Source organism: Myxocyprinus asiaticus, chromosome 13, assembly GCF_019703515.2.
Source record: "Myxocyprinus asiaticus isolate MX2 ecotype Aquarium Trade chromosome 13, UBuf_Myxa_2, whole genome shotgun sequence".
Taxonomy (NCBI): Eukaryota; Metazoa; Chordata; class Actinopteri; order Cypriniformes; family Catostomidae; genus Myxocyprinus; species Myxocyprinus asiaticus.
In genome coordinates, this window is record NC_059356.1 from 18,551,956 (window position 1) to 18,577,926 (window position 25,971).

Here is a 25,971-nt window from a genome sequence, read left to right on the forward strand (position 1 = left end):
AGGAGGTGAAAACACTTTTGTCGTTGGCAGTGTGTCCAGTCAAACTTTTTTTTTTTTTTTTTTGCCGCAAATTCATTCAGGTTGCATGAAATGGCCTCATCCTCAAAAAAACATTTTATAAATACATTTATATGTTTGACAAATGACATTTCTGTTTACTTTATGATATGATTTTGGTATGTCTGGTGTTTTGGGACACTAATGTAAAATCTGGGTCCTGAAGCAAAACCAGTTAAAGGAATAGTTCACCCAAAAATGAAAATTTGCTGATAATTTACTCACCTTAAGGTGACGCACTTCCTGCCTCCTCCTCCACGTGACCTTACGTTATCCCTCTCATGAGCGCGCATCACAGATGTATGGAAGTGAACATTTGTAGTTAAAAAGTGTATAAGTATTGTTTTGTTTCTAAACATAATCAATCGTTTGGGTTCAAAACAACTTTATTTGTTGACTGGAGTCGTGTGGATTATTTTGATGCACCCTATATATGCATTTTGGATCGTCAAAAAAAATGGAGGACATTCACTTGCATTGTTTAGAGGAGGAGGCCTGAAATGAAATCCTAAAAACCTTAAATTCTGTTTTGATGAAGAAAGAAACTCAAGATACATCTTGGATGGCCTGAGGGTGAGTAAATTATCAGCAAATTTTCATTTTTGGGTGAACTATTCCTTTAAGAATCACTAGAAGATTCAAATGTTGGAATGAATGTGATGCCACATGTGAAAGGGGTATCTCTCACATGTTAATCACAATATAAAATCCCAATACTTTGACTTGTTTTCACTTGTAAGGATATGGTGCCAAAATCAAAATACATCCAGTGAGCAGCAGTTCTGTGGATGGAAATGCCTTGTTGATGAGAGAGGTCAACAGAGAATTGCCAGACTGGTTTGAACTGATAAAGTCTACGGTAACTCAGATAACCAATCTGTACAACTGCGGATTCTGAGATGTGGGTTGGCGCTGTTTTGGCGGCACGAGGGGTACCTACACAATATTAAGCAGGTGGTTTTAATGTTGTGGCTGATCAGTGTATGTTATTGTAACTAGTAATAAAGCCTACTAAGATATATTTAACAACTTAACATGTTAAAAATGTATTTACCTATTAAAAAAATTACTTATATCTGTAAATGCATTTTGAACAGGAGTGACTGACAGATCATAGTGAAATTCTGCCACTGAAAATGCAGTTACAATCAATATCAATAATTGTGTTTTTACTAGCTTTAGTTTTTACTACATAGAATTTTTTATATCAAGAATGGGTATTTCAACAAGTAATTACATAATTTTTATATCAAGAATTACTGTTTTTATTAGAGTAAAAAAACTACAAATTTCACTTGTAGTAATTCCATTGCTGATATCAAGAATTAGCATTTAAACTGGTGAAAATTAAACTATACATTATTATATTCCACACATAATTAAGTCAATTAGGCTTGGCATACATGTAAACATGAATTCTGGGTAGAATTGTTCAATACACCCTGAAAACACCTGGAGTCAATTGACAGTTAAGTGGAAAAGTAAAAAAAAAAAAAAAAAAAAAAAACATTGGCCCCTTTAGCTGCCTCTAATCTTCTCCAACAAGTAGCTGTTGGGAAAAGCGAACAGGAAGGTCTCTGGTGCTTCTTCCAAATATGCTGAAATCTAGTGGACACAATAAATAAAGATTTAATCAGTTATACTGTCTTCAAACACATGAAAGAATATAAATGATATATTCAGAAACATAAATACAGTATACTTCACATGAGTGGTGACCAACTTACTGTCTGTCTTAAAAAAAGAACGGTTAATAAAACCTCATAACATTAGCATAGTTTCACCAGGGGTGAGGATTTGGGGTATAATTGCTTCTCTTCAGTAAGTACTATATCATTTTGTTCCCATGTGTAACCTGCCTAGATTATCACCTTCATAACAGCAAGCCATATAATTACTCTCAAGGTTTAATGACCTGGGGCCGGTTGCACCAGCTATACGTAAGTTACAACGTAGCCTAATTGTGGCGTAAATGGGCACTAAGTCACAATTTACACACGACTAAATATTTGAGGGTTGCACCATTAAACTTAGGTAGAATATAACCCTACATATAAACTAAATATTTACAGAAGCCTCCAACCAGGAGCAACTGATGGAATAAAAAAGTAGACTGATATTTTATGACATCAATGAGCTCATGTTTTGTGTGACAGGCATCAATCTTTTCGACATACAGTATGATGTTGACATTTACGAGAGACAAAACGTACTTTTAAGCAGCTCTTCAGCATGAAAACGTTCAGACGGTGCAGTTTTCAGGGTGCGTCGCCCGGTATAAAGTTTCAACACATTCAAAATATATATATGATATTAAAATGAATAAATGTCTGTTTTTCCAGCCTGCTGTATCACACCTTATTTATTTCAGATACAGTTCCTATTTATTGTTATTTACACAGGGCAAATATAGGCTACTATTTATCAAATCTACTTTATGTATCGTATTTTAATGAGGATATAATTTATTACAGCTGACAGTTACGTGAGCAAACAAGGTTTGAACATCAACTGTAACAAGATAAAACTGAAATTCGACTTAACACTTCTGTGTACAAATTTGAAGGCTGCTTATTGGATAAATGCAGGTAAACGGCATATTATGCAACTACGCATTACTTTACAGAGAGCTTACGACCTACTAGTTAAGTCTTGCCTTAAGAACAGGTGGTGCAACCAAATTAAGCACTGACTTAGTTACAAATTAACTTGTAGTTAGTAAGCCCTAAGTGTGAACTTTACATCCTAACTTACGTGAGAACTTATGCACAGCTGGTGCAACCCTACCCTGCACTCTAACAGCTCGACAATGTTGTGGTGAAGGAAAATGCATCAGTGGTTTTATTTAGAGCTTGACAGTACCCATTAAAATGCTACATTCCTCATGTCTTTCCAGAAAACGGCTTTAAACTCCACATTTGGCTGTCTACAAGACGATCACCCAGCTGACCATGGCTTAATTGGTGTAACCTGAGAGCATATTGCTGTGGCTTTCACACCAGAGAGAGATTAATCTAATTGAAGCCTCAGGATAACAGAGAAACCATATGGAGCTCTCTCTAACTGTTCCCTATCTGGCAACCAACACAAGGAATGAATCTCTTGCTGTTAGGTTTGACTCCCAGAGCACAGCTAGATGCTGTTGCATCACTAGACCTGCAGTCTCATGATCTTGGTTAACACTACTTGCTCTAGAAACAACCGTTTTCCATTTAGTTCAGAAATGTATGTATAAACCACCACCAGTGGTTTGTACATAAATAAATCAAACAACAAGACTGTTCTGGCTTGGATGAGTGGATTGTTGTTGCACTGTTGATCCAGCATGTTAACAAGTTCAGAGTGGCCAGATCATGTACTAAATGTTCCTTCATTGAATTAACTGTTGCCTCTTAGGGTACGTTTACCCGACAACGATGTACTAAAAACTGAAAAGTTTCGCGTACAGACAACAACGTTGTCAAAATGATCCCCGTTCACAAGGATCCGTGAAAAAGACTAAAAACACTGTATTATGCATGCCAGGCAAGTAGTTGGCAATGTCACTTTGTAAAGAAACACTACGCACCTGCACACATAAGCATTCTTCCACAGAGCGGTGAATACAAACAATGAAGTTCATCATGATGGCGCCGCGGATGGCTGCCTCGGTGTGGAGCTCCTCAGTTCTTTTGTTGTTTTTGTTTGTTTGTCCTGTGTTTAGTAATCTTTTTCCAGTCAGTTTTAACAGAGACGAACTGCTGAACATTCGACAGCGTATACCAGACAATCTTTTCCCGGTTTTCGAATATTTAGACATTTTGCTAGACATTTTACTTGGAGGTGCAGCTCTGCTGTTCAAGAGACACAAGCGAGGGAGATGAGCCGGTGCGCTGGTCAAACTCCGTCGGCACGGATTTCGAACAGCGCTGCCGAATATTCACTTAGCGAATCTCCGCTCTCTTCCTAACAAAATGGACGAACTACATCTCCTCACCCGCATAAACAAGGACTTTTCAACCTCTGCTACCTTGTGCTTCACAGAAACCTGGCTGAGTGAAGCCATTCCGGACAGCGCGTTACATCTGCTGGGCTTCCAGCTGTTCAGAGTGGATCGCTTTAATGGGGAAAACGTGAGGCGGTGGAACATGCTTTTATATCAATGAAAGTTGGTGTACAGATGTAACAACATTAAAGAGGATGTGCTGTCCTAATTTGGAAGCGCTCTTTATTAACTGTAGGCCTTTCTACTCGCCGCAGGAGTTTTCCTCATTTATTTTGGTGTATATATATCGCACCAAATGCATGTGAACACAGCGCTGCAACAGCTGGCTGATCAAATCACAGACATGGAACAACAATACCCGGACTCAGTTGTTATTATTATTCTTGGGGATTTTAACAAAGCAAATCTCACACGTGAACTGCCCAAATACAAACAGCACATCACATGCCCCACCAGAGACAGGAACATACTGGATCATTGTTACACAACAATAAAGGATGCATATCGCTCTGTCCCAAGAGCAGCTTTGGGACTCTCTGATCACTGTCTGGTTCATCTTCCAACCTACAGGCAGAAATTAAAATCAACCAAGCCAGTAGTAAGGACTGTAAAGAGATGGACCAATGAAGCAGAGCGGGAACTACAAGCCTGTAGTTCTTTTGCACGGATTGGAGTGTTTTTGAGGCTGCAGCCACAGACCTGGACGAGCTCACAGATACTGTTACATCATATATCAGTTTCTGTGAGGATTTGTGCATTCCTACTAGGACTTAAAGTTCAACAATGACAAACCGTGGTTTACAGCAGAGCACAGGCAGCTTCGTCAGGCCAAAGAGGATGCTTACAGGGGTGGGGATAAAGTCTTGTACAATCAGGCCAGGAACACACTGAACAAGGAAATCAGAGTGGCTAAAAGAAGATACTGAGAAGCTGAAAAACAAGTTTCAGCTAAAGACCCTGCATCAGTGTGGAGTGGCATGAAACAACTCACAAATTACAGGACTCCTACCCCCAACCCTGTAGGGAACCAACAACTGGCTGACGACTTGAATGTGTTCTACTGCAGATTTGAAAGGCCCAATCTCACACCCCACACCCACTCTGACCTTCACTTCACACAAACACCAACACCTCCTGCAACCCCCCTCCTGCTACTCAACCTGCACTTAAGATCTGTGAAGATGATGTGAGCCACGTCTTTCGGAAACAAAAGACAAGGAAAGCTTCAGGCCCAGATGGCGTCTCACCAGCGTGTCTTCAATCCTGTGCTAACCAGCTGGCCCCCATCTTCACACAGATCTTCAATAGATCACTGGAGCAGTGTGAAGTCCCATGCTGCTTCAAACGCTCAATCATTATTCCTGTCCCAAAGAAACCGAAAATCACAGGACTTAATGACTACAGACCTGTCGCCCTTATGTCTGTGGTCATGAAATCATTTGAGAGACTGGTGTTGGCCCACCTGAAGAACATCACTGGACCCTTTCTAGATCCCCTTCAATTTGCTTAGAGCAAACAGGTCTGTGGATGATGCAGTCAACATAGGATCGCATCATATCCTGCAACATCTGGACAGACCAGGGACATATGCAAGGATCCTTTTTGTGGACTTCAGTTCGGCTTTAAACACCATCATCCCAGCTATACTCCAGAATAAATTACACCAATTCTCTGTTCTCATGTCTGTCAGTGGATTACCAGCTTTCTGACGGACAGGCAGCAGCTTGTGAGACAGGGAAAACTCACTTCTAGCACTTGTACAATCAGCACTGGTGCCCCCCAGGGATGTGTGCTCTCCCCACTACTCTTCTCCCTCTACACCAATGACTGCATCACCAAGGAACCCTCTGTCAAGCAACTGAAGTTTGCAGACGACACCACTGTCATCGACCTCATCCGAGATGATGATGAGTCTGCATACAGAAGGGAGGTTGAACAGCTGGGTGTCTGGTGCAGTCAAAACAACCTTGAGCTGAACACGCTCAAAACGGTGGAGATCATTATGGACTTTAGGAGGAACACCCCAACACTGACCCCGCCCCCCCTCACCATTCTAAACAGCACTGTGGCAGCAGTGGAGCCATTCAGGTTCCTGGGCAATACCATCTCACAGGACCTGAAGTGGGAGACCCACATTGACTCCATTGTGAAAAAGGCCCAGCAGAGGTTGTACTTCCTTCGCCAGCTGAGGAAGCTTGGTTCAGGCCATTGTAGTTTTGAATGTCTCGCACGTTTTGAAGTACTCATGCGCATGCCAATAGACTGAACTCTCAAGATTAATCAATAAACGCTGCTCATTTTTACCATCACTTCGTCTCCTGCCTTCTATATTCTCTATGACTCTTGGGCTGGTAGGAGAGTGAGTTAACATAATAAGCTGTTAATGTTGATTGGTTTTGGATATCAGACAGAACACTGATATATGGACATCTGACGGGAGAGAGGTCTTGTGTACACTGGATCTAACATGCATTTTCACTGCCTCATGTTTTCATATTCTAAGCATATCATTGAATACTGTACGTGGCATCACATCTCTGTCTATAGGCTATATACATAAGCGGGGGGTGAATGAATTGCAGGGTAAAGGTACATCAAATAAAAGTAAATAAATAAATAAATAACATTTAAAATACAAAATAAATTTTTCCCATCTGAATCCATACATTAATTTCAAGATTTTCAAATTGCAGATTCTGCCTACTGTACAATGTTCACACTCCATACAAAATACTCAATGAAAAAATAGTTGATTATTGTTATTTGCATAGACACCAGTATTCATATTGATAATTATACATCTCAAATTGATGCCTATCAATACATCATTCTTTATATAATACGTAATACGCGTGCGCATGACGTCATCGTTTTCACAAATTCGTGTTTTTGTATGTTTACACGGAGACGATAACGGTATCGTTTTCAAAAACGTGCACTTTGAAACCTGTTTTCAAAAGTTTGCGTTTTCAGGCCGAAAAACGCCGTTGTCGTGTAAACGAACATTTTTTTAGCCAGTGCCTTTATAAACTTCACTAAAATGCTAGAAAGCATGAGGTAGCTTTAAGAACTGCTCCTTTGATTTTGTAGGCATGAAAATTAAAATCTGTATCTGTTGCAACAGGATTAGGGAATCCTTGTTTTGTTTTACTAATGAGATTTATTTATTTTTCCCCCACAAATTAACTAAGGCATTTCTGTGATTTGGTGTAACAATACACAAATCTCTTTAAAGTTAGCTAAACCAGCATTTATGCCCCTATAATTACAAATGCAAACACTATATTTGGCAGGTATCAAAATGGTAAGCCCAAATAAATTACAACTCCACCCTTGTATTTGGTCTTTCTGTAAAAATAACTACAGACAGACAGATAAACAGATAGATAGATGGATGGATGGCATGGATCTATGATTGACAAATGCATTTGATTTGACTGATGAGAGCGATGTCTGGACTTGTAGCACACTGTGAATCTTTTCTGAAACAACTGGATGTTTCTCTAAGAGCAGTGGCTCAAGTCTTAACCTGTCTCATTTGTTTCAGTCCAAAAAGTGTGAAATTCAAGTCTTCCCTGCCCTTGACATACAGTATAAGCATGTAAATGATCGATAGGGAAACTGTACAACTGATCCATAACTGCCAGCTGTCTTTACAGATGTTGCACACACAGTCATATAATTGATGCATATCTTGTCCATCACTTTGAACCCATAAATCCATTTGGTGGGCTAAAACACTGAGGATGTGACTCAGAAATAAAAGCCATATGCACTGGCTTCCTTTCTCACTTCCCTTTGAAAAAGGCCCAAGACACAGCAGCCTCAAGAGCACACAGGAAGTATATCATCATCATCAAGGACTACACTTGGGAATCATGACTGCGAGATTCCCTTAAAAGCCAAAGACTTCCAAGAGCTCCTCATTGCAAACAAAGACAAGAAAAATGGCAGCGATAAAACAAACACATTAGCAAATGAATATCAGATGACTGCCAGCCACCTTAATGCATGGAGCTGGACTCAGCTCTTATTTAAAATAGACATTCATTCATTCGGTTTAGCTGTGAGGGGGCAGCATATGGTTTGAGTTAAGAGCTGAACTGCTCGAGACTGACATGTAGGCTTGTTACAGCTCAGTCTAACATCTCTCTCTCTCTGCTTCTCTCTGACCCCATGACTCATGACAGCATGGCTACACTCCTCTCCCACACAACAGGAGCATTACAGATACAAAGAATGCAGACTAATGGTTCGCCACGCGGTAATACCCCCACAGGAATAGGATGCATGGATCATAAAATCTGAGTCTTGCCAGGGATTCTTCATCAATAGAGCCAGTCAGCATTTTCCTCAGTGTTCCTCACCCCCTTTATTCTCTCAATGGAACAAAAAACACTTCTCTGTTGGCAAGTTTACACTTGATAAGTTTACTTGTAAGGTAGTTGATATTTACTTCTTTATGTAATATTTGGTGATAAAGAGCTCAGTCTGGCTGCCACTTTTACCACTTTATTCAGAAATATCTTTGTAGGGTCATATCATTTAAACCTGTCTGAATGTCTTTTTTTTTTTTTCAGTAATTGAAAATTTTAACTTAAAATGTGCTCGGCGTGGTCTCAGAGAATCACTTTATTATAACTACATTTTGCTAAATGAGTTTTATGTGCCTCATTCTACATAATGCTGCAGTTTTCTGGTGAAATAAACACTAGAGGTGACAACAATAGCTGTGGCCCAAATGATGCACTATACACTCTGCAATTACAATATACACTTTGCACTCAGCCATGTACTGTATACATTTTTAAAGTGTATTATCCTCCCAAATGCAACACTTAAAGTTTTTTTTACTACACGGAAACATTTACCATTTAACAGCTGATGAAAGTGACATTTATCACATGCAATGTGTTGCCACTAGCTTTAGCGCATTAGCCAACTTCAGTTCAGTACTTGTTTCTCAATGTAAATATTCACACAGCTTGGGGTGATGGTAAAGCATTCAACTCACATTTGTAAGATGCCATCTCCAATATTTACAAATGTTTTGTGAGATTAGCATCATTGCCAGGTAACTGTGACTTAATTTGGTTTAGGTAGGTCGTGTGGACGCATGCTTTCTTCAGCGTCTCTGCATTGGGCTTGCGGAAAGCGATCATCATGAAGCAAACATGGGGAAGAGAATAGTCTCTCTCTCTAGTGCCACACTCTGCATTTAAAGACAGGAGTGATTAGTCACCATTACGGGACAAAATGTCCCGCTGCCAGCGATGTATTTAAGTTCCGTCACAATACTTATACTACATAACTGATATTTTATACTATTTTAGAATACACTGCTGTGCAAATCATACCTGCAGGCCCTGTTCTGCATTTTGTGTTCAACAAAATTTATACAGGTATGGAACAACAAGAGGGTGAGTAAACCATGACAGAATTTTCATTCTTGTGCGAACTATCCCTTTAAAGTCAATATTTCTTTAATACATAATTCACCTTACCCACTCAAAAAAGTAATCCACTATAAATTATATTTACTTTATATATATATATATATATATATACACACACACACACACACACACACACTGTAGAAATATTAGATTGCTTTACTGATTACTTCAAAAAAGTATTCAAATTACTAACTAATTTACTTTTACATTCCTTTCTAAAACACTTTTCACAGAAAAGTTTTTGTTTTTTGCACAGAGAATTCAAAATAATGTTTATATTTCCTCACACTGTCGCACACAACACAAGTCAAACCACACATTTCTCCCTTAAAGTGACTTATTGGGGGACATACCCCCTTCTGCTGTTACAGAAACGCAAAAAGACGGACATAATTGAACATAAGTGATTTTTTTTAATCCTACATAAATAATACTATTTTGGAAATATATAAACCAAATAATGTACTTAAAAGTAACAAGTCAGTCAGTAATTCTGATTATAAGAGTTCAAAATGTAATATGTTATATTACTTTTTGATTAAAAGGTCATTAGATTACAGTAACTAATTATTTTATAATCAGATTTCACACAACACTGTCCATGTTCTATTGTGGACAAAAACTTCTTACTTTATTTTCTTTTACTTTATGTATTGTAGTTAAATATGTAGTTGTAGCAAGTTTGCAGTATCACAGGTGCATGTAGTCATTGTGTGATGGACACTTGATAACCTAAAAGACAGTGTAGCCAAAGAGCATGATCAGTTACAGCATGCTAAGCCCACTGGCAAATCAAAACTACAAAACCAGTTGTGGCAGTGGGGGGCGTGGTCGAGCGTCCGTCCGGAGAAAGCAGAGCTAGATTATGTCTAACACCTGTCTCTAATTCCAGTGAGCATGGGGATAGCGGCATATAAACGGCCACGCTACCAGCAGAGAGGCAGATATAGTCTGGCACAAGGGAGCTACAGTGCTCGTGGAAGCTGATGTGTTTATGTTCGTGAAGCTAATGAGTTTGAGTGCCTACGTGCCTCTGAGACTGTTGAGTTTGTGAAGCTGTAAAGCACTGAAGTGGCCGATTAAAAGCCTTACCTGAGTCTGGAAAAACCCACTTCCCTGTGTCCTCCTTCCCTTCTGTTTGTGGAGTCCTTCCGACTGGTGCCGAAACGCGGGCTTGGAGGAAGTAAGCCCCATGGAGATACTTCAGTCCCTCTCCGGCCTACACCAATCCCACCAACAATCCCTGCTTCCTCCTGGCTTATGAGGACCTGAAGAAGTCCATCCTGCAGAGGGTTGGCTGCAGTCCAGAGCAGTACCGCCAGCTCTTTCGATCTATGAATCTGGAGAGCACCGGCCGCCCGTTTGCTTTCTCCCAACGGCTCCGAGACACATGCCGGAAATGGCTGCTGGCGGGGGATCGTGACGTTGTGGGAGTGATTGACCAGGTGGTGCTGGAGCACCTAATCCATCGATTGCCAAAAGGAATGGCATCCAGTGCCACAGCCCGGCATCGCTGGAGGAAGCTGTCCAACTGGCAGAGGACCATATGGCAGCATACTCAAGGGTGGAAGAGCCCTCCTACTCTCTCTCCCCTCCCCGTGTATTCCCTGTTCTCTTTCCCCTCACTCTGCTCTCTCTCCAGAGCCTGTTCCTGCCCCGTGGAGGTGAGGAGCCCCACCACAGAGGCCAGTTCCCCGCACGCGGGGGTTTGCACCGCCCCCAGCATCTACAGTGCCCCGCCGCGCTCCCCCTCAGGAAGTGTCTGCCGACGCAGGTGCAGGCATGGTGCCTGGGCCAGCCTGCTGGAGTTGCGGGGATCCGGGACACTTCCGGGATCAATGACCTATGATAGAGCTGGGGACGGTGGTCCTGATCCCCGACACTCCGCAGGCTGCCCCCAACCGGGCCGGAGCATACCGGATACTGGTAAGTGTCAAGGGGGGGTACTTATCATGCATTGGTGGACACGGGTTATAATCAAACCATCCACCAATGCCTGGTTCAGCACGAGGCTTTGGGCACAGCTAAAACGGTGAGGGTGAAGTGTGTGTATGGGGAGATTCACAACTACCCTGTTGTGACCCTTGTGATTAAATTCTGGTGAACAAAACAGAGTGAAGGCCGCAGTTAGTTCCCACCTCACCCATCCGCTGATTTTGGGGACTAATTGGCCTGAATTTAGAAATGTATTAAAGGGAATATGCGTGGATGGGTCCTGCACAAAAGCGACAAGATGTGAAATGTGCGATGCTCTGGCAGGGGAGGCGGAGCCAGGGCCGTCTTCGTCAGCACCACGTCAGGATGATGTGAGGGGGGAGAGGCTGCAGCCCCTCCCATCCTCAGGGGATTTCCCGAAGGGGACTTTCCTTTGGAGCAGTCGCGAGACGAATCCCTCAAGCATGCCTTAGACCAAGTGAGAGTGATTGATGGTCAACAGCTCCGGCCGGGTGTCCCACTTTCATATCCTTATTTTGCAGTTATAAACGAGCGGTAGTATAGAGTGACGCAGGATGCTCAAACAAAAGATACAACCCAGCTCTTAATACTGAGGAGCCGCTGGGAAATGGTGTTCCAGGCGGCTCATTATAATCCAATGACGGGTCACTTAGGGGAAATGAAAACACTGAACCGACTAATAGCCCATTTTTATTGGCCAGGCACTGGCGGCGATGTTCGCAGGTGGTGTGTGGCATGCCGCGAATGTCAGCTGGTGAATCCACCGGCCACCCCAAAAGCGCCCCCTTCCACTGATCGAGGTCCCCTTCGAGAGAATTGGCATGGACCTCGTCGGGCCTTAGAGCAGTCAGCACGTGGACATCGCTTTGTGTTAGTCCTAGTGGACTATGCAACACAATATCCGGACGCAGTGCCTCTTCGCAGCATCTCGGCACGTAGTGTTGCGGAGGCACTCTTCAAAATAATCTCCCGGGTGGGGATTCCGAAGGAAATCCTCACCGATCAGGGCACAACCTTTATGTCACGGACACTACTCTAGCTTTACGAATTATTGGGCATTAACTCAATCCGCACCAGCATTTACCATCCACAAACAGATGGCCTGGTGGAGCGATTTAATAAAACCCTTAAGAACATGATTCATAAGTTTGTGCACGAGGATGCTAGAAATTGGGACAAATGGCTCGATCCCGTTTTCGCAGTATGAGAGGTCCCGCAAGCCTCCACTGGGTCTTCTCCATTCGAGCTGCTGTATGGGCGGCGCCCATGCGGCGTGCTTGATGTCATATGCGAAGCTTGGGAGGAGGGACCTTCAGCCGGTAAGAATGAAATTCAATATGTTCTTGATCTTAGAGCAAAACTCCACACCTTGGGGCAACTAACACAGGAGAATTTGCTCCAAGCTCAGGAACGACAGAGCCGACTGAATAACAGGGGAACTTGACTGTGGGAATTTACAACAGAAGTTCTTATTACTCCCCACATCGAGCTACAAATTACTCGCCAAGTGGCAAGGACCTTTGAGGTCACACGACGAGTGGGGGATCTCGATTATGAGGCAAAGCGAACCGATAGAGGGGGCGCACGTCAAATATATCACCTCAACCTCCTGAAATTGTGGAGGGAGGCGGTCCCTGTGACGCTGGCTATGGTAGTTCTGGAGAGGGTGGAGCTCAGGCCGGAGGTGAATACAAAACCTAATCATATCACCCCAGTCACTTGCGGAGACCACCTCTCACCGTATCAAGTCGCAGAGGTTGCAGACATCATATGACGTTGGATGAGGTCATACAAACCTCATCCAGCACCACAGAGACCGAGCTGGGGGTGGTGGTATGTAGCCATCCCTACTGTTTGCCCGAGCACAAAAAGGCCGGATGTCTCCCCGGCCTGAGTCGGGTGGTGGGGATATGTGGCAATGGGGGCGTGGTCGAGCGTCTGTCCGGAGAGAGAGAAAGTGGTAAGGGCGCTTACACCTGAGCTAGATTATGTCTAACACCTGTCTCTAATTCCAGTGAGCATGGGGAGAGCGGCATATAAACGGCCACGCAACCAGCAGAGAGGCAGAGAGAGTCTGGCACATAGGAGCTACAGTGCTTGTGGAAGCTGATGTGTTTACGTTCATGAAGCTAATGAGTTTGAGTGCCTATGTGCCTCTGAGACTGTTGAGTTTGTGAAGCTGTAAAGCATTGAAGTGGCCAATTAAAAGCCTTACCTGAATCTGGAAAAACCCACTTCCCTGTGTCCTCCTTCCCTTCTGTTTGTGGTGTCCTTCACACTAGTACTGTCAAGTCTATAATTTTTTTTTTAAATGTGCAACAGATGGCAATGCAACTTTAATAGTGTTAAAAATTATTCTTTTTTTATCAAGCTATTGTATATTTTATTAAGCAGAACAGTGGCCAAAAAACAAGCTAACCAAACCACAGAAGTGAAAATGCATCTATGAATATGATAACGTTATTCTGTGTCTCTCATTAACTACCAAACAATCTGATAAATACACTGATTTTATGCCACTTCTTAGTGCCAAAATCCATTATGAACCTTTCTGAGGATGGGATTGCATTGGAGCAATTACTCCAAAGTCCAATTGCTCCACATGTTGGAGCAGGCTATTGTTCACTATGAATCTTTGTGTTAAAACTGTCAGAGGTGACTCTCTGACATCTAACTGTCATCTGTGTGATTGACGAAGCTGATCTGCAGAGTAGTCTTAATACAATCTTGAAAAATGATGGCAAATAATCTACAACAAACTATTCAGTGTACTGTATATTTGAAATAAAGGCCCTACTTAATTTATGTAGCAGGTCATTTGCTGCTTAATGCTTTACCAAACAATAATATATTATCTATATTATTATAATATAGGTCACTAAAATATTTTTATTATGAATGTTTATTAACTTTGTCAATATTTTTATACTGTTATACTGGAAAGCAGTGAAAGCCAACCTTCTGTTTTCAGAATATATAAAAAAAAAAAAAAAAAGATATCCCTGTGAGCAATATTGTAGCAAAATTTCACCAAAGTGAAATTGAAAGGCTCAACCGGCAGAATGATCCGTCTCAGATTCAGATAAGCCATCTAAACATGCATGACTGTGACAGCAAATGGACACTTTACGCTCACTCGTGGCACACACCCTGTTTTCTGTCCAAACTTTCAGATGGTTTCTAAATATAACTGTAGGAAAAGAAACTGTAAACATATTCCTCTTGCGTTGCGCAAGGGCAGCTTGTCACCTGAGAATTTTCTATATATTTTACCATGCTGAGACCTGTGAGACCCATTTACAGTGCATGGGATGGTGCCTCTGCAAACCAGTTGGTCCACAAGTGACAGCAGAAGAATTACTGCATGGGTAGTCTTGACTTTTTTTTTTTTTTAGATATACCTATCTGCATTTACAAGCACTGTAAAACACATTAACTGTCACATTAGTGCAATATTTCCAACCCTGCAAATTCTGTGTTTCTTCTTGTTTATTACATGCATTTTATAAAGAAAGCCATATACATGAATTACTTTTCTAAATATTGTTTTCTGAAATACTGCCTCATACTGAGCTATAGAGAACAGATGTGTTACAGGCCTATTGTGAGCCATACTGCTGATTTGGCTGTGCTTACAGTAATTTCTGAACAATAACAGTAATTACATTCTCAACAAAAAAAGTTTATTTCCCAGTGGATTCCATTAAATTTGTCCAAGTATGCAAGATATTCTGTTATTCTGCTAAAATTTCTATTTTGAATTTGGTTGACAAACTATATTGCTTTGAGAAAGTTACATGTTTTAAAAATGCCACAATGTGCTAAATCTATTACGCCTATCACACATCATAAATCCATTTATCTTTTGGTTTATAAGCCTGGAACTTTACCCAAGGGAGGAGGGAGAGAGACGGTGATTACACAAGCACAAGAAATGCCTTTTGCTGTCGCTTTTTGTTTAACAAGTAACTTTTTCTCAGATTGTTTATCTTTTTGTCTTTGTGTGTGGGGACTGTTGAGACAAGCTTAATAAAAAAATGTGAAATGATGCTCATGAGGCAAATGCTGTAAGTTCTTCCTTGTGTGTACTATAGCCCACCCCTTCTCAAGAGGTTCAATCAGTTTTTTTAAGTACTAATAGAACTTTTTAGCTGATATAAGCCTACGTTAACAAATTCAGGTAGCACTTTATAATAAGGTAACATTTGACAGCATTAGTAAATGCATTAGATATCATGAACTAATAATGAACAGTAACTTTTTTTTTTTACTGCATTTATTAATCTTTGTTGAATGTTAGTTAATAAAAAAAAACAAAAAACAATTGTTCATTGTTAGTTCATTAGTTCATAGTGCATTAATGTTAACAAATACAACTTTTGATTTTAAAAATGAATTAGAATATGTTTAAATTAACATTAATCAAGATTACTAAATGCTGTAAAAGTATTATTCATTGTTAGTTCCTGTTAACTAATATTGTTTACTAATGGTAACAAATGGAACATTATTGTAAAGTAATACTCAAATTTGTCAGACAAAAAGTAAAGCAGGGGCACACGGAGGGAAAGGGGGAGAACACATCCATTTTAAGAACTGTAAAGATTCTTTTTGTCAGGGCAAGATTCTACATGGGTTTCTTAACAACCTAAACCATTTCAAGACTGCTAATGTGAACTGCCGACTCAGCAGAAATGGCTCTCCAGTGCATTCTTTGAGACTGATTCAGAGGATTTAATGACGTCTAAAGGAACAATGAGCAAGTGACTTTGCAAGGAAATGTTTTTAAAGGTTCAAAATATTTCAAATAAGGACTGGTTTGGATTTTCTTAACCATATCCAACATAGTTTCTCATGACAGCTCAAAGTTTGAACAACAAAATGGCGAAATCATATCATATAATATGATTTGGCTCGAATGAAAAGGTACGACTTTTAGATTAACCAATCAAATAACAGAATTTCAAATTGATACAATACAGCCTCCTTTCCAACACTTTATTTTTAGAATGAAATATTACCTGCAATAAACTATCTATAATCTGTAATAAGCTTCCTACCTCTCGCTCCGACCTTTTTTTTTTTTTTTGGTTAAGTTAACCTTCTGGGTCCTGACTGCTGTGTGCATTTTCCATTTCCCTTTTTGATTTGTAACTAGTAGCCCCTAATAAACATGCAAAAAAAAAAAAAAAAAAATAAGAAATAAAAAAATTTAAGAGCAATTAGTTCTTAAAAACTGAAAACTATACAAATAAAAATTATTTGACTTGATTTGACTTTTAAATTACAGTATTTTTTCTAGTTTTGCAACAAAACCTAAATGTTCTCTCTTTGCACTGTCAAACAAACAAGTAATAGCCAGCGCTGAAGCATTTTACCAATCAGAAATTAGCATAATTAATTCAGATACAAGTAATGGCCAGCATCGTCCAATCACTGCCAAGTTAAAAAATAAATTTAGCATCATATTGTATTCTTAATCTACATACTGATTACCATTTTCCCATGTCTACCAACCATGTTGAGTGGTGCAAACATCATCTGCAGCCTGAAACTGAACTTTTGACCGGAGGTTTGTAGTGCATGCACTTAGCTGACAGGAAAGCTATAGGATGCTCCTTTGCTCCTCATTTATTGAATGACTTAACCACCTGTGTGAGTTCTGTCTGCACTGGTCTCAGAACAGTTTGAAATGCACCTTATTTTCATCCTAGACCAGGTCTCTGATGGATTGGTTAAATAGCTCTATTTAAGGGAGTTTCTCAGAAGGTGGTCAGAATTCTTATTTGTTTTATTTGTTAATCATACTAGTTAACATTAATAAACATTCAAAGGACAAATCTAAATGTGTTCCAATGAAGTTCGCTGTCTTCATTAGAATTATTAACCTATTAAGGTTACGGTCTTGACAACTGTCATTTAAGTTCAGTTAGGAAGGATTCACTGTTGGCTGTCTGGGGTGTCAATAATTACTTTCCTAGCTGAAACTCTACCTTTCTCCTGTTACCATGAGCTGAGCCGTATGGAACCACAGAACAGAGAAAGCACCACAGCTAATTCCTGCTCAAGTAACAAGACCAGTGCCCAGAGATTTCAAAGAGATCACAAGGCCAGTGCAATATGCAATTCCACATGCTATATATTGATTATGGCCCATCAAAAGAAATTGCAATCCACTGATGATTACTAAAAACGGAGTATGAGAAAGTTTATGGCTTAATTTTATTTACTCACAGCTATTGCAATTTGGCAAGTTTGACAGTGTTGTTTGGCAAGTGACAAAACTATCCCCTAATCACATGTGGCATAAGGCTCCTCACATTCTTGGAATCACATCCTGTTCCCTCAACTAGCAACCCTTGTTCTCATAACATGGCATGTGTTTTGGAGTACACTAAAAGATCACCGAGATGCACTGTTGCTCTTTTTTCTGTTTTGTTTTCAAAGATCACTTCTTTGATTGGACTTTGAATGAGAGAGAGAAATGATCGGAGTTTAAAGCAATGTTGTCCTTCGTCTGATAAATTCCCCTATTGTTTATTGAGCTGCATAAAATGCATACTATTGCAGTGAATGTTACTCTCATTTATTCATTCTTATCAGCTGTAGCTTCGGGCAGTGTCACGTAATTAAAGCATGATTGATGTCAATGACCGGGATAGTGTCAAAATTCTACCCATTCATGAACCGACATTCTTCATAATGACAGATATATATGATTCGCTTAGAGATGTGAATTTGGTCTTGGGCTGGCTAAATTCCTTTGATGCTTGTCTGTTCTCTCTGTTTGACTGGCCTTCAGGGAACGGTATTGTTGCCACCATCAGCTGGATAACAGAATGCTTCAGTAGATGCAGCAGATGCTTAAGGCATTTCGTAAGCTGCCTTTAGTGCAGCATGAAGTTGCACCACAGCTGTAAGCCAAACACAACTGAACAAACATAATGCCTGATATTCCTAAATTAATGTAACTAGTGTGGAGTTTACACTAAACATGTCATCAGTGAGATGCCATTAGCCATGTCCATATCACATGTCCTATCATCACATATATCTTGAATAAGTGTGGCCTGCACTGTACAAAGTGGAAACCACACCGATCTCATGAGAATTCATCACAAGAGTACGAGGTGGTGAATTCGTACCAATTCGAACAAGTTCATTCATACAAAATCATACAAGTTATACACCCACCAATGATTGATGCTTCCCTCGTGTCCTTGTAGTTTCCGATGTGCCGTTTTTTTTTTTTTTTTTGTTAATCGAAAACTGTTTTCGTAACTTTAACCCAACCCAAGATCTAATCTAACCCAAACCAAGAGCATAAAAATAACCATAATAACAATGTTAAAAGCCCTGATGTGTAAAATGGTAGAAAGCGACACTTCTGGGTTCCCAACGCAAGTCTTACGAATTAGTACAAATACACCACAAAATTTGTGACAAATTCTCATAAGACTATGTTGGGTAACCTGAAATAATTACCTTAAGGTTTGGCAATTTCTACCTGATATAAATATTGATTTTTTTTTTGGGTAACCTAACATATTCAGGTTGATTCAGCAATGTTAAATTACCTTTATGACTCATACAATCAAACCAGTAATTTAGATTTAGATGTTTCCGAGCGCATCACTATCGATACATTAGGAAAACAGTGCATTATGGTCAGAACACAACTTCTCATGACAAAAACAAAGCTGAAATCCATCTGTAATAAGTAGTCTACACGTTCACCACAATGCTGAGTCTGCAAAGGTAACTAAACATAAGAAAAGAAAGCATGTGGCCTTTTTACTCTCTGTGACAATCCCATCAGTCAATGATGATAAGTGCAAGAGCAATAAGGATTTTTAGGGGCATTATGATGGTAAAACTGAAACACAAGTGCCCCCAAAAGCCCCTCATTCTCCCTGCGGCATTACATTTAGACTCAGTGGCAATTTCAGATTACATATACATTTGAGATACATTTTCTGAGAGTACCAAATGTGACTTAAGATGGTGAACAGGTTTATGCATAACTTTTATGCAGTAAAATCGGTTGCCTCACTGTCATCAGGCACAAACATGTCGTAGGTAGTCTAATTATATTGAGTACTTGCGGCTGATTAAAACTGATGTCAAAATAAATACATTTAGTGCATGTAGTGTATTTACTCTTGTCATGCTGCGAGAGCGAATCCCAGAAGCGGGACTTTGCGGGCCAGTTGGATTAAGATCAATGCTCATCTTGCCCCCAAAGTCCCGCCACTGAAATCACAAAGTATTTTTGATACCTTCACAGACTGAATGCTGCTAATATCGTACTAATTTCTTGTATACCATCAGCTTCTGAGCATTTCGGTTTCATGAATATATGATCTTAAACAGTTTGACATGACAAATCTCATTTGTCTCCATTGATATTTTTCTGGCTTGTTGCTCAGACATGTGATATACCCCAAAAACTCATTTCTCTGTTAAATCACAAAGTATAGCAGGTGACCTTCTTCAGCCATGGTTAACATGCCACGTGAATCATGTTACACATAAGTAACAAATACAGTGGCTAGTATTAGAGGTATCACATGAAGTTCAAAGTCACTGTCCAAGCACATGATTTGGAAGACATTAAGTAGCTTTGAAAAACCAAAGCTTTTTGTTTGCAGACAACAGGGCGTCAATTGAGTCCCAGACAGTATGTTCGACTCCCAAGAGAGTTCAGGTACTCTCTCAGACACAATCTGTCTGTCTGTCTCGGTCGGGAAGCAACATCCGCGAGATATAAAACATGCAGAAATACCTAAAAATGTCCTGCAGTTGCTTTCAAAGACAAAACAACCTGGTGATCACCGTCTCTCCCATTTACATTTAAATTCCCATTCTATCGGTTAGCATACTGTCTATTATGACATCAATGGAATTAATAAGTATTCTGCTAGCTGCTCGAATACTGATCACACCTGCCATTAAACGGCGACCGAGCCGCTAAACAAAACACGCGCACACGTATATCGATGTATTTGTCGCTTTAAACTTACCTCGTATGAATAAAACAAACATCTGGCTGGTTTGAGTCAGATATGGTTTCTTTAAGTGCACGCCAAACGTGCTCCCGGTGGTGAGTTCAGCAAGCGTCTAGAGAAGCAGACTGACTCTGTGCACGTTAAGATCTCACTGCTCATGCATTGCTTCATGGTCACGCTGCTAGGTAAGCAGGGGCCGTGCGGGGGGACTTCGCTCCCATTTTCAATAGCCTAACACACTCCAATTGTGTGCTAAATTCCTTGCTGACATTCTTGAATCTATTAATGATCATCAGTGAAATCACTTACATCGTAAAATGTGAGGGCAACGCTGTCTTGACACTAAGTTTAACACGTGGAACTGGATATGGAGCTGGCCGTTTCTATTTTCCTACAAATCATCTCCAAATATAGAAACTAGGAAGGAACGTTCTTAGAAAATCCGGAGTCGCTATGACCGAGTTTACTGATGTTGTTGGCTAAATATTCGTCATAACACCAATTCATTTATTTAGAATGTTTATTTGCATAAGTGATTTAACTGCGATGTCATGTTAATTAAATGGAAGACCTAAATAAGCACATGCACATCTATGATGTAATTAAGCGCGTGTATCCTTCCGTCACTCGTGTGCTCACAAACATGCTAGACTTACAAACATTGAGTAAATTAAGCGTCTATAAATGCATAAATTCCCAAAAGATGAAAATCCTCTCATTTTCTCACCCTCATGCCATCCCAGATGTGTATGACATTCTTTATTCAGCAGAACACAAATGAAGATTTTTAGAAGAGTGTTTCAGCTCTGTTTGTGCAAGTGAATGGTGACTAGAACTCTCAGAAGGTCCACAATGGCAGCATAGAAGTATCCATGTGACTCCAGTGGTTAAAGGGTTAGTTCACCCAAAAATTTAAATTCTCTCAATTAATCGTCTTTAAATTAATACATTCCCAAAAGGTGATTTACAGGGATAGTTCACCCAAAAATGAAAACTCATCATTTACTCACCCTCATGCCATCCCAGATCTGTCTGACTTTCTTCTTCTTCAGAACACAAATGAAGATTTTAAGAAAAACATTTCAGCTCCATACAATGCAAGTGAATTGGTGCCAAATCTCAAAGTTCCTAAAAGCACATACAGTATAGCCATTATAAAAGTAATCTATATTACTCCAGTGGATTAAATAATGTCTTCTGAAGTGAAACTGTAACATTGGGTATGTGGAGAGGAAGACACAGGAGTAGATATTTTAAGTCTTTTAATAATGAATGCTGGAGCAGAACAAACAATAAAGCTAAACATCTCTAACTGACAACATAACACTTCAAGGACTGACAAATGAATGAACAAAACTAGAGGGTATTTAAACACAAGGAGCTAAATGAGGGAATGGAATACAGGTGCGGATGATGAAGAACAGATGGGAGTGATGAGGGCAGTGAAACATGGGAGATGTAGTCCGGAGGAAAACTTCAAAATAAGAGTCCTTGAAGAACATGAGGGAGACAGACTGTGACAAAAACACCAGGTGTTTGTAAGAAAAAGATCAATATTTAAAACTTTTTTAAATATAAAATTTAGCTTCTGCCCAGCTCGGTCACGAGAGTCGAATAAAGCTGCCTCTCATGTGACGTAAGCACTTTGGAATGTTCATGCGAGAACTGACGCGTAAAATACGGAAGCGCAGTGCTGTTTATAACAGAGGATGAAAGTTATACAGAAGCTGAATTGGTTTTGCTATAGATTTGTATATGTATCTGTTTCTTTTTCAAGATGGTGCTTGCGTGTGCTTATGCTGGATGCCTCAACCTGCTGAAAAACATTAGATTACATCCGCAGGCATCATCGCAAGAGGAAAGACTAACTTTTTACAGAGTCCCTATCAATGATCCAGAGCGTCTGAAACTATGGCTGCTCACTGTTCACTGGGATATCAAAAGTCACTCAAAATATCGAGGGTGTGCAGTGAACATTTCCCCCCTGCTGATTTCAGACCAGCCGAGGGATCCGACAATATCCACATGCCAACACACTTACGTCAGGCAAGATGCAGTTTGAACTCCACCCTCTCGTGAACGCGCATACCACAGCTGGTGGGAAGTGAACATTTTTTGTAAAAAAGTTTTAAATATTGATTTATTTCTTTACACACACCTAGCGTTTAGATTCAGAAGACATTATTTAATCCACTGGAGTTGTATGGATTACTTTTATGATGGCTATATGTGCTTCTTGGAGCTTTAAGATTTTGGTACCCATTCACTTGCATTGTATGGACCTACAGAGCAGAAATATTCTTCTAAAAATCATAATTTGTGTTCTGCAGAAGAAGAAAAGTCATACACATCTGGGATGGCATGAGGGTGAGTTAATTATGAGAGAATTTTCATTTTTGGGTCAGCTGTCCCTTTAAATCCATACCTTCTGAAGTGATACAATAGGTGTGGGTGAGAAACAGATCAATATTTAAGTCCTTTTTTACTTTAAATCTCCACCTTTTACCAGCCCTGACCAGTAGGTGTCTGAATATGAAAGTAAAACTCACTTCCACCCTAGAATGTTGAAGTGAAAGTGTAGATTTTCAGTAAAAAGACTTAAATATTGATCTGTTTCTCACCCACACCTATCATATCGCTTATGAAAATATAAATTAAACCACTGGAGTCTTATGGATTACTTTTATGTTACATTTATGTCCCTTTTGGAACTTCAACATTCTGGTCACCATTCACTTGCATTTTATGGACCTACAGAGCAGAGATATTCTTTTAAAAATCTTCATTTGTGTTTAGCAGAAGAAAGAAAGTCATACACATCTGGGATGGCATGAGGGTGAGTAAATGATGAGAGAATTTTCATTTTTGGGTGAAGTTGGTGAACTATCCCTTTAAAAATCTGCATTCAAACCTGCAGGATTACAGTACTGATTTGTTGCCCTTTGCCGCCAAGACTATGACAGTGCATTTTCAGGACTATTGTTACAGGATGCAAAGAGATGCAACATACAGTACACTGCATTTTGAGATGGAAATACAAAGATGCATGCACTGTATGGCATAATACATAATCATAAATGCATTATTGTAGTTATAGATAAAATCAACCACCATTTAAAAAGGCATAATTATATATAAACTACCGATATAAACGAAGGAAATCCAATCATCCATACAAGTACTACCGTACAAATACAAAGTTCAATTGAGTTTCAATTAGCTATGTCATGAAGATGTGTAGACAATTTCCTAATGCCCTTTTTTAGTGTGCTCAATTTGAACCCTAGACTTTGAGCTTGTATGTATACAAACATGGAATAATGCATTTCATATCATGATACGTATTCTGGTGCTGTTCGTCAACTATATTTTGATTATGAGACAACAATGGAATTTATCGCTTTTAAAAGGCACGGACGGGGTTCGAACCCGCGATCTTCGGTTTACGAGACCGACGCCTTACCACTTGGCCACCGCGCCTGCGCTTTGGCCACTTTACAGTTTGTTTTAGATTTCAGACAAATAGTTATTTATTTCTTATGTTTCCTACTTTTCCTTGATTTACTTTAATTGTATTGCAGTCGTCACTTTAAAGGAACAGCATACAACCCGAATTTGTCTTTTGTTTCATTTAATGAATTAAAACAACTCACTAATGATGACAGCTCCAATTTTTTGAGAACAATGGATGTTTAATTCAGCTGAGCAGCAGACCGGGTTTCACTTCGTATCTCGTTATTATTCTGTCCTCGGGTGGACATGAGGCTCCAGTGCAAAATGCCGGACTATTTTTTTAATACAATTCGCGGGTGACCATCGTGTTAAACGTGCCGTTATTTAACGATAATTTCTGATCACTTTAGTCCGCCTTACAATTTCACATCCCTCTGTTTTAAGTGCAAAACTAGATGATTCGTGGCATGACATCCACAAGGGGAGGCTGTTGTCCTCTCTTTTTTTTTTCTCTCTCTCTCCCAAGAGGTCCTGGCTGAGGAATGTAGCAGGATGATGTAGTGGATTTAATCTATACATCACGGTCATCCATTACGTAGTGGATTAAATCCATGTTTTAGTGATGCCCCCATTACATTGAAAGAAATTGATGAAGCTATTAATTCTTTAAAAAACAATAAATCTCCCATTACTGACAGACTCACGTTGGAGTTTTACAAACAATTTAGCAAATACATAACACCATTTTGTTAGAGGTCTATAATGAAAGTGTAGTGAAGACATTTCTTCCAGCTACCTTAACCCAAGGTATAATTACTTTGATTCCAAAACCAAAAAAAGATCCCCTTCTCATAGACAATTGGCATCCAATTTCAGTTGAAGTCAGAAGTTTACATATACCTTAGACAAATACATTTAAACTCAGTTTTTCATAATTCCTGACATTCAATCGTAGAAAACATTCCCTGCCTTAGGTCAGTTAGGATCACTACTTTATTTTAAGAATGTGAAATGTCAGAATAATAGTAGAGAGAATTATTTATTTCAGCTTTTATTTCTTTCATCACATCAACAGTGGGTCAGAAGTTTACATACACTTTGTTAGTATTTGGTAGCATTGCCTTTAAATTGTTTAACTTTGGGTAGCCTTCCACAAGCTTCTCACAATAAGTTGCTGGAATTTTGGCCCATTCCTCCAGACAGAACTGGTGTAAATGAGTCAATCTTGTAGGCCTCCTTGCTCGCACATGCTTTTTCAGTTCTGCCCACAAATTTTCTGTCAGGTTGAGGTCAGAGCTTTGTGATGGCCACTCCAATACCTTGACTTTGTTGTCCTGAAGCCATTTTGCCACAACTTTGGAGGTATGCTTGTGGTCACTGTCCATTTGGAAGACCCATTTGTGACTGAGCTTTAACTTTCTGGCTGATGTCTTGAGATGTTGCTTCAATATTTCCACATAATATTCCTTCCTCATGATGCCATCTATTTTGTGAAGTGCACCAGTCCCTCCTGCAGCAAAGCACCCCCACAACATGATGCTGCCACTCCCATGCTTCACGGTTGGGATGGTGTTCTTCGGCTTGCAAGCCTCACCCTTTTTACTCCAAACATAACCATGGTCATTATGGCCATTTTGTTTCATCAGACCAGAGGACATTTCTTCAAAAAGTAAGATCTTTGTCCCCATGTGCACTTGCAAACTGTAGTCTGTCTTTTTATGGCGGTTTTGGAGCAGTGACTTCTTCCTTGCTGAGCAACCTTTCAGGTTATGTCGATATAAGACTCGTTTTACTGTGGATATAGATACTTGTCTACCTGTTTCCTCCAGCATCTTCACAAGGTCATTTGCTGTTGTTCTGGGATTGATTCGCACTTTTCATACCAAACTACATTCATCTCTAGGAGACAGAATGCGTCTCATTCCTGAGTGGTATGATGGCTGCGTGGTCCCATGGTGTTTATACTTGCGTACTATTGTTTGTACAGATGAACGTGGTACCTTCAGGTGTTTGGAAATTGTTTCCAAGGATGAACCAGACTTGTGGAGGTCCACAA

At 40.0% G+C, this 25,971-nt stretch overlaps 1 long non-coding RNA gene and 1 other non-coding gene across 2 annotated transcripts; both read right to left on the bottom strand.

Moving 5' to 3' along the window:
• Positions 1-1,526: 1,526 nt before the first annotated feature.
• On the bottom strand, positions 1,527-20,760 carry LOC127450605 (uncharacterized). The gene is made up of 2 exons (XR_007899009.1): positions 20,478-20,760; positions 1,527-1,662 (listed from the first exon to the last, which is right to left on the bottom strand). It is a non-coding gene; the product is annotated as an uncharacterized LOC127450605 (long non-coding RNA).
• A 3,110-nt stretch (positions 20,761-23,870) lies between these two features.
• Positions 23,871-23,942, bottom strand: trnat-cgu (transfer RNA threonine (anticodon CGU)). The gene has a single exon. It is a non-coding gene; the product is annotated as a tRNA-Thr (tRNA).
• Between the last annotated feature and the right edge of the window lie 2,029 nt (positions 23,943-25,971).